At 50.7% G+C, this 9,658-nt stretch overlaps 1 pseudogene; it reads right to left on the reverse strand.

Moving 5' to 3' along the window:
• The window catches only part of LOC135057109 (zinc finger protein 135-like), a 111,208-nt pseudogene extending 105,280 nt beyond the window's left edge, over positions 1-5,928 (reverse strand).
• Between the last annotated feature and the right edge of the window lie 3,730 nt (positions 5,929-9,658).

Here is a 9,658-nt window from a genome sequence, read left to right on the forward strand (position 1 = left end):
CCCACGGTATCACTAGGGCATCCACTGCTATTGCTTGAGGGTCCCTCGACCTGGAACACTATCTCTGAAGTTTCTTGTTGAGACGAGACGCCATCATGTCTATTTGAGGAATTCCCCAAAGACCTGTTACTTCTGTGAAGACCTCTTGATGAAGACCCCACTCTCCTGGATGGAGATCGTGTCTGCTGAGGAAGTCTGCTTTCCAGTTGTCCACTCCTGGAATGAAGACCGCTGACAGGGCGCTTGCCGCTCTGCTTTTTGTTCCGCCTTGGCGGTTTATGTACGCAACTGCTGTTATATTGTCCGACTGAATCAATACGGGCAGATTGCGAAGCAGACGTTCTGCTTGAAGAAGGCCGTTGTAAATGGCCCTTAACTCCAGAATTTTTATGTGTAGACAAGTTTCCTGGCTTGACCATCTTCCCTGGAAGTTTTCCCCCTGTGTGACTGCCCTCCAGCCTCGGAGACTCGCATCCGTGGTTACTAGGCTCCAGTCCTGGATCCCGAACCTGCGCCCCTCTAGGAAGTGAGAGCTATGTAGCCACCACAGGAGTGAGATTCTGGTCTTGGAAGACAGGATTATTCTGTGGTGCATGTGCAGGTGGGATCCGGACCACCTGTCCAACAGGTCCCACTGAAACACTCTGGCATGGAATCTGCCAAACTGAATGGCCTCGTAGGCCGCCACCATTTTCCCCAGCAACCGAGTGCATTTATGGATTGACACTCTCGCTGGTTTCAGAATTTGTCTGACCAGGTTCTGGATTTCCAGAGCCTTTTCCACTGGAAGAAAAACTCTCTGTAATTCTGTGTCCAGAATCATTCCCAGAAACGACAGCCACGTCGTCGGCACCAACTGTGATTTTAGCTGGTCCCTGGATCTCGCCTTTATCAGGAGATCGTCCAAGTATGGGATAATTGTGACTCCATGCTTGCGCAGGAGAACCATCATTTCCGCCATTACTTTGGTGAAAACCCTCGGAGCTGTGGACAGACCAAACGGCAACGTCTGAAATTGGTAATGACAATCCTGAACTGCAAACCTCAGGTAAGCCTGATGCGGAGGATAAATGGGAACATGTAAATAGGCATCCTTTATGTCTACCGACACCATAAAATCCCCTTCCTCCAGACTGGAGATCACTGCCCGGAGAGATTCCATCTTGAATTTGAATTTTCTTAGGTAGAAATTGAGGGATTTCAGGTTCAGGATTGGTCTGACCGAGCCGTCCGGCTTCGGGACCACGAACAGGCTCGAATAAAAGCCTTCTCCCTGTTGCGACGGGGGAACCCTGACAATGACCTGATTTTGACACAACTTTTGTATTGCGTCGCATACTACCTCCCTTTCCGGAAGAGAAGCTGGTAAGGCCGATTTGAAAAATCGTCGAGGGGGAACGTCTTGAAACTCTAGTTTGTACCCCTGGGACACTATTTCTACAACCCATAGGTCCAGGTCCGAACGAACCCAGAATTGACTGAAGAGTTTGAGACGTGCCCCCACCAGTGTGGACTCCCGCAGAGGAGTCCCAGCGTCATGCGGTGGATTTGGCAGAAGCCGGGGAGAGCTTCTGTTCCTGGGAACCTGCCACGGCCGGAGATCTTTTACCCTTTCCCCTTCCTCTAGTAGCAAGGAAGGAAGAACCTCGGCCTTTCCTGTATTTATTAAGCCGAAAGGACTGCATCTGATAGTGGTGCGTTTTCTTTTGTTGTGCAGGAACATAAGGTAAAAATGATGACTTACCCGCGGTAGCCGTAGACACCAAATTAGCGAGGCCGTCACCAAACAAGACACCACCTTTGTACGGTACAGACTCCATATTTTTCTTAGAGTCAGCATCAGCATTCCATTGATGAATCCACAATGCTCTCCTAGCTGAGACCGCCATGGCATTGGCCTTTGATCCCAAAAGGCCAATATCCCTCGCAGCTTCCTTTAAGTATGCTGCAGCGTCCCTGATATGACCAAGTGTCAAGAGAACGTTATCCCTATCTAGGGTATCTATATCAGATGACAAGTTATCTGCCCACTTCTCAATAGCACTACTCACCCACGCAGATGCAATGGCTGGCCTGAGCAGCGTACCTGTGGTGACATAAATGGATTTCAGTGTATTTTCCTGCCTACGATCCACAGGACGTGTCAGGGGACAGAAGAGCCACCTTTTTGGACAGCCTTGAAAGAGCTTTGTCCACAATAGGGGGTGACTCCCACTTTTCCCTGTCCCCAGAGGGAAACGGGTATGCCACCGGAATCCTTTTGGGAATCTGAAACTTCTTGTCAGGACTTTCCCAAACCTTTTTCAAATAGAGTGTTCAGTTCATGAGAGGGAGGAAACGTTACCTCAGGCTTCTTTCCCTTATACATACAGACCCTTTTGTCAGGAACAGTAGGGTCCTCCGATATATGTAATAATTCTTTTATCGCCATAATCATGTACCGAATGCTCTTTGCCAATTTCGGATCTAATCTGGCATCACTATAGTCGACACTGGAGTCAGAGTCCGTGTCGGTATCCGTGTCTGCCAACTGGGCAAACAATCTTTTTTGTGACCCCGAAGGGGTCTGGACTTGCAACAACACATCCTCCACAGATTTCTTCCATGCCTGGTTCTGAGACTCAGATTTATCCAATCTCTTATTAATAACATTTACCCAATCAGGAGTCAGCGGTGCCGACAGGGTCACTCCCACAGCTGTTTGTGTCCCTAACACAGTCTCCTCCTGGGAAGAGCACTCCGCCTCAGACATGCCGACACACGTGTACCCAATACTCACAGACACACTGGGCATATAGGGGACAGACCCACAGTAAAGTATGTCAGAGAGACACAGAGGGAGTTTGCCAGCTCACAACCCAGCGCTTCACCAACGGTTCTGAAACACTAAACAATGCCCCAGACCTGCAGCGCTTTTATAATAACTATATATTGCACCAAAATTACTGTGCCTCCCCACCCGTTTTTCACCCTGATACTCATGCAGCAGTGTGAGGAAGGACCAGCGTCTCTGCAGCCTGTGCGGTACCTCATAATGCCGTCACTGAAGTCTTCTTTGCTTCTTCTACTCACCTATCTTCTGACTTCTGGCTCTGTAAGGGGGGTGACGGCCGGCTCTGGGAGCGAGCATCTAGGCGTACCTAGCGATCAAACCCTCAGGAGCTAATTGTGTCCTGTAGCCAAGAAGCAGAGCCTTTGAACTCACTAGAAGTAGGTCTGACTTCTCTCCCCTAAGTCCCACGAAGCAGGGAGACTGTTGCCAGCAGTCCTTTCTGAAAATAAAAAACCTAACATAAGTCTTTTCCTCAGAGTGCATCCAGTCTCACTGGGCACAATTCTAAACTGGAGTCTGGAGGAGGCCCATAGAAGGAGGAGCCAGTTCACACCCCTTTCAAAGTCTTAAAGTGCCCATGTCTCCTGCGGATCCAGTCTATACCCTATGGTTCTTATGGCGACCCCAGCATCCTCTAGGAAGTATGAGAAAGTTACATTAATTTTCTTTTCTTTATTAAAGTAAGCCTTCTCCTGTGGTAAAGGAGGGGGCTCCGTAACTTCTAACACCTCCTTTATAGCAATAATCATGTATTGAATGTTTTTTGCTAACTTTGGATCTATTCCCCTAGAATCACTAGTGTCAACACAGGAATCAGAGTCCGTGTCGGTATCAGTTTGTACTACTTGTGCAAATGACCTTTTTTGTGAACCAGAGGTGTCCCCTCTGGATGAAAAAGCAGAACTATTAAAAATCACATCTTCCACTGATTTTCTCCAGTTTTCTGCATGAGACTCAGACTTATCCAATCTCTTACTAAGATGATTCACACTAACACGTAATTCTTTCACCCATTCAGGCTCGTGGTGCAATGGCAGCTCCACCACATTACAACTCTGTGTCCCTAAAATGGCTCCCTCAACGGAAGAGCTTCCTGCCTCAGACATGTCACACATGTGCACAATCACACCACAGACACTCCGTGGCTTATTGGAGACAGACCCACAGTAAAATCTGTCAGGACACAGAAAGGAATTGCCAGCTCACAACTCAGCGCCCGGGGAAAAAAATCCCTGTGTAATGTATTTTGTACACAGAGACCTTATATATTGCCAATAATATGACTGAGCACACAAAAATCATACTCTCCCCCCCTCCCACCCTGATACTTGATTCAGAAGTGGAGAGGAGGGTCAGCGTGTCTTCCCCTGCTACAGCTTGGAGAAATATGGCGCTGAGCAGTGTGCTGGCTGCCTGAGGAGGAAGCCCCGCCCCCTGTAATGGCGCGTTTCCCCTCAGATAAAATAACTATTCTTTATACTGGCGGGGGTGTAGGACTGTGCCACAACATCATGTGCTACCTTTTGCCAGTGAGAGTAGGTTTCATGCTGCCCAGGGCGCCCTGCTGTGTGCTGTGTATGGATAGCATGTCCGCGCAGCGTTCCCGCTTGCTGCGCGGTACCTTGAGCCATCACCATGACCAGAGGTCCCTCTCTCCAGAACTCCGGTAACACTACTCACCAGTCTTCTAACTTCTGGCTCTGTTTGGGGGGTGACGGCGTGCTGTGGGAGTGAGCGCATAGCCGCAGCTAGTGTTCAGTACCCTTCAGGAGCTGATGGTGTCCTGTCAGCAGAAGCAGAGCCATGAAACTATTTAGGAAGTTGGTTCCTACTTCTTTCCCCTAAGTCCCACAAAGCAGGGAGACTGTTGCCAGCAGTCTCCCTGTAAAATAAAAAACATAAATAAAGTATTTTACTAGAACTCAGTAGAGCTCTACTAGAGTGCGACCAGTCTGCCTGGGCACATTTTCTAAACTGAGGACTGGAGATGGGGCATAGAGGGAGGAGAGAGTGCACACTCTGAAAAAGTCTTAAAGTGCCCATGGCTCCTGCGGAACCATCTATACCCCATGGTACTAAAGTGGACCACAGCATCCACGTATGAGAAATGTGAAAAACCCATGTCGACCTTTTGACCGGTCGACCTAGCACATGTCAACCTAGAAACCCTGTCGGCCTTCCAACCATGTCAACCTAGTGACTGTCGACCTAAACATTGTCGATCTTCAGACCGAATCCCATAATAACCGGACACCACAGGCTGCTCCCCCTGTGTAATAATAATAACAGGAAACCACAGGCTACTCCCACTGTATAATAATAACAGTACACCACAGGCTGGTCCAAATATATAATAATAATAATAATAACAACCGGACACCACAGGCTGCTCCCCCTGTATAAGAATAACAACAACAACTGGACACCACAGGCTGCTCCCCCTGTAGAATAACAACAGGACCCTACAGTCTGCTCCCCCTGTATAATATTAATAATAATAACAGGACACTACAGGCCACTCCCCCTGTATAATAATAACAACAGGACACCACTAGCCACTCCCCTTTATAATAACAACAGGACACCACAGGCTGCTCCCCCTGTATAATAATAATAATAACAACAACAACAACAGGACACCACAGGCTGCTCCCCCTGTATAACAATAACAGGACACCACAGGCTGCTCCCCTTGTATAACAAAAATAACAGGACACCACAAGCCGCACCCCCTGGATATTAACAATAACAGGACACCACAGGCTGCTCCCCCAGTATAAAAATAACAAGACACCACAGGCTGCTCCCCCTGTTTAATAATAATAACAGGAAACCACAGGATGTTTCACCTGTATAAAAATAACAGGACACCACAGGCTGCTCCCCCTGTATAATAATAATAGGACACCACAGGCTGCTCCGACTGTATCATAATAGTTATCATCACCTGCTACTGCCAGATCAGACGTAACAATATCTCCTTACGTCTTTTTCCCGCTCTGAACAATCATCCGGAAGCCAGCAGAGTAAGAACGGAACACACAGAGCGGAAATCGGGTGGAACGCACAGGGCGGAAGTCGGTGGAACGCACAGGGCGGAAGTCGGTGGACCGCACAGGGCGGAAGTCGAGTGTGTGGCGCTCCGGCCGGAGGACTGGCGGTAAGTACATACATAGAGATACGGGGAGGGATATAACACGGTGCAGGCATCGGGTATGGAGCCTGGAGGGGGCTGCAGTCTCCGTCTTGCACCCTGTGGGCCGGACACCCCTCTTACCGCTCCGGGGCTGCCCTGTAGCATCTACCCTGTACCTATTGCTGCTGCTGCTGCTCCTGGTCCTCCCACCGAGGTGGCCCGCGTCACCTCACACGCAATATATTCCCCCAAGCCCATCATACTCCTTACTGCCTCCATCACCCACCTCTCCGGGGTTATTTATCATCATTGCCCCGCCGGGCAGAGTATCAGCTCCATAGGGCTGTAACACACTAGCCGGTTTTCCCCGGATGGCAAAAAGCCGGACAAACTTTGTCCGGCTTTTTGCCATCCGGGAGAAACCGGCAGAGTCTCGCACACAGGACGGCTTTGAGCCGTGTGTGATGCTCTGCGCATGCGCAGCATCAGACACGGCTTGAGAAAAAAACGTTGTGTGTGAAAGCTCCCCTTCACACACATGGTTTACTGGCTCCAAAGACGGCCCGGCGGCCGCCCGGCCGCCGGACCTTCCAGTGGTGAGACCCAGCTGCAACCCGGCAGCCGGGCCGGGGCCGTGCAGTGTGAAGGGACCCTACCCCTCACACTGTTAACTACGATGCTGGCACGGGATAAACGGGTAGTGTGTTTTAGCCCATAGGGCCGAAACACACGAGGCGGCTGGCGCTGGCCGGCTTTAAAACCGCTGCCGTGATGTAAAGACACATGCGAGGCAATGTGTTCTTACACACGGCACGGTCCCGGCTGCTGGGTTGCAGCCGGCTCTCACCACTGGAAGGTCCGGCGCCTGGCCTACTTTGTAGCCAGTAAACCGCATGTGTGAAGGGGAGCTTTCACACACAACGGTTTTTTCTCAAGCCGTGTCTGATGCTGCGCATGCGCAGAGCATCACACACGGCTTAAAGCCGTCCTGTGTGAGAGACTCTGCCGGTTTCTCCCGGATGGCAAAAAGCCGGACAAAGTTTGCCAGTGTGTTACAGCCCTATCGGACTCCAGCTGGGAACCCGTTACATAGCCCTCAGTATTTGGGGGGAGGTGCTGGGCTCATGTAGTGACAGCTGTAGGCTTATTATACCCCTTCCACACTGGCCTGGATTCCCATGATTATTGTCGGGCCAGGTCTAGTGCTGGTGTGAACGGGTCCCGGGCCAAAATCCCGGGATTTCTGTCTTGGCATTTCAACCCTGCGGTAGCAGGGTTGTTCCCGGGATCATCCCGGGTTACTGGCCGGTGTACACGGTGCAGGGACAAGTCTCTCCTTACCGGGATGCCTCTACTCATGCTGATTGGATATGCTGAGGAGCTTCCTGTTGATGTCATGTTAGTGGGTCTAAAAAGCCCATTTCTAATGGCCTTTTCCTATAAATGCAGTGCCATCCCAGGATCACTATAAAAGGGGACGACTCGGGGGGAAAGGATGGTGTAAACGGGGGCCAACTCGGTAATGACCTGGCATGATCCCGGAACCGTATTCCCGGGAAAGTCCCTGCATTTCTGGTGTGAAAGAGGTATTACTGAGCCTGGTTACTTCATTTAGAGGATATTGGGGGGAGACGCCATGTTTGCATCATTTCCAACATATTTGGATAGACATACTAGGCTAGATAAACCTGCGTACATCATTAATGTATAATGCTGCTCAGTGTTACCATGGAGCAGTGGTTCTCAGCCTCAACCATGAAGTTTTCCCACAGAACACGTTTTGAGGAATTTGTTTGTGGAAACAGAAGGATAATTACTGACCCAACACCATACATTAACTCACCATGCATGATCATAGAAATCCACAAAAATAACCTAACGGTAGATTCTACTGCTCAATTTATAGTTTGATAATGCCTCCTCATACCGCTCACCTGCTTTCCTCCTAATGCCGCTCACCTGGTATCCTCCTAATACCGCTCACCTGGTATCCTCCTAATACCGCTCACCTGGTATCCTCCTAATACCTCCTCATACTGCTCATCCTCCTAATGCCTCCTACTGCTCAACTAGTATCCTCCTAATGCCTCCTCATACCGCTCACCTGGTATCCTCCTAATGCCTCCTCATACCGCTCACCTGCTTTCCTCCTAATGCCGCCTCATACCGCTCACCTGGTATCCTCCTAATACCGCTCACCTGGTATCCTCCTAATACCTCCTCATACCGCTCACCTGGTATCCTCCTAATACCTCCTCATACTGCTCATCCTCCTAATGCCTCCTACTGCTCAACTAGTATCCTCCTAATGCCTCCTCATACCGCTCACCTGGTATCCTCCTAATGCCTCATACCGCTCACCTGGTATCCTCCTAATGCCTCCTCACACCTCTCACCTGGTATCCTCTTAATGCCTCCTCATACTGCTCACCTGGTATCCTCCTAATGCCGCGTCCGAAATTAGGGCGCGGCCACGCAAATTAGGGGGTGTGGCCACACCTCCGTCATTTTAGGGGGCGGTGCGGCCCACAGACGCTACTATAGAGAGCGTCTGTGGCCGGCGACGTCACTGTTGGGGGCGTGCCCAGCACCTCCGTCGGTACTGGGCTTCCCCCAGCCCTCTCCCAATGTGTGAATGGATGCCGCGCGCATTCGCACGGCATCTATACACGCCGGGAGGGCAGGGAGCGGGCGGCTGTTCTAGCAGGGCGCCGCAAAAGGGGCAGGGCGGGTTTTGCCTGTTAAAAAACGGGCAGGGCGCGGCGCCCTGCTAAAACAGCCTAGAGTGAACACTACTCATATCGCTCACCTGGTATCCTCCTAATGCCTCCTCATACCGCTCACCTGGTATCCTAATACCTCCTCATACCGCTCACCTGGTGTCCTCCTAATGTCTCCTCATACCGCTCACTTGGTATCCTCCTAATGCCGCCTCATACCGCTCACCTGGTGTCCTCCTAATACCTCCTCATACCTTTTGCCTGGTATCCTCCTAATGCCTCCTCATACCGTTCACCTGGTATCCTCCTAATGCCTTCTCATACCGCTCACCTGGTATCCTCCTAATGTCTCCTCATACTGCTCACCTGATAGCCTCCTAGTGCCTCCTCATACCGCTCACCTGGTATCCTCCTAATGCCTCCTCATACCTCTCACCTGGTATTCTCCTAATGCCGCCTCATACCGCTCACCTGGTATCCTCTTAGTGCCCCCTCATACCTCTCACCTGGTATCCTTCTAATACCTCCTCATACCGCTCACCTGGTGTCCTCCTAATGCCCCCTCATACCTCTCACCTGGTATCCTCCTAATGCCTCCTCATACCGCTCACCGGTATCCTCCTAATGCCTCCTCATACCGCTCACCTGGTATCCTCCTAATGCCCCCTCATACCGCTCACCTGGTATCCTCCTAATGCCTCCTCATACCGTTCACCTGGTATCCTCCTAATGCCTCCTCATACCTCTCACCTGGTATCCTCCTAATGCCTTCTCATACCGCTCACCTGGTATCCTCCTAATGTCTCCTCATACTGCTCACCTGATAGCCTCCTAGTGCCTCCTCATACCGCTCACCTGGTATCCTCCTAATGCCTCCTCATACCTCTCACCTGGTATTCTCCTAATGCCACCTCATACCGCTCACCTGGTATCCTCTTAGTGCCTCCTCATACCTCTCACCTGGTATCC

Source organism: Pseudophryne corroboree, chromosome 3 (assembly GCF_028390025.1).
Source record: "Pseudophryne corroboree isolate aPseCor3 chromosome 3, aPseCor3.hap2, whole genome shotgun sequence".
Classification (NCBI taxonomy): domain Eukaryota; kingdom Metazoa; phylum Chordata; class Amphibia; order Anura; family Myobatrachidae; genus Pseudophryne; species Pseudophryne corroboree.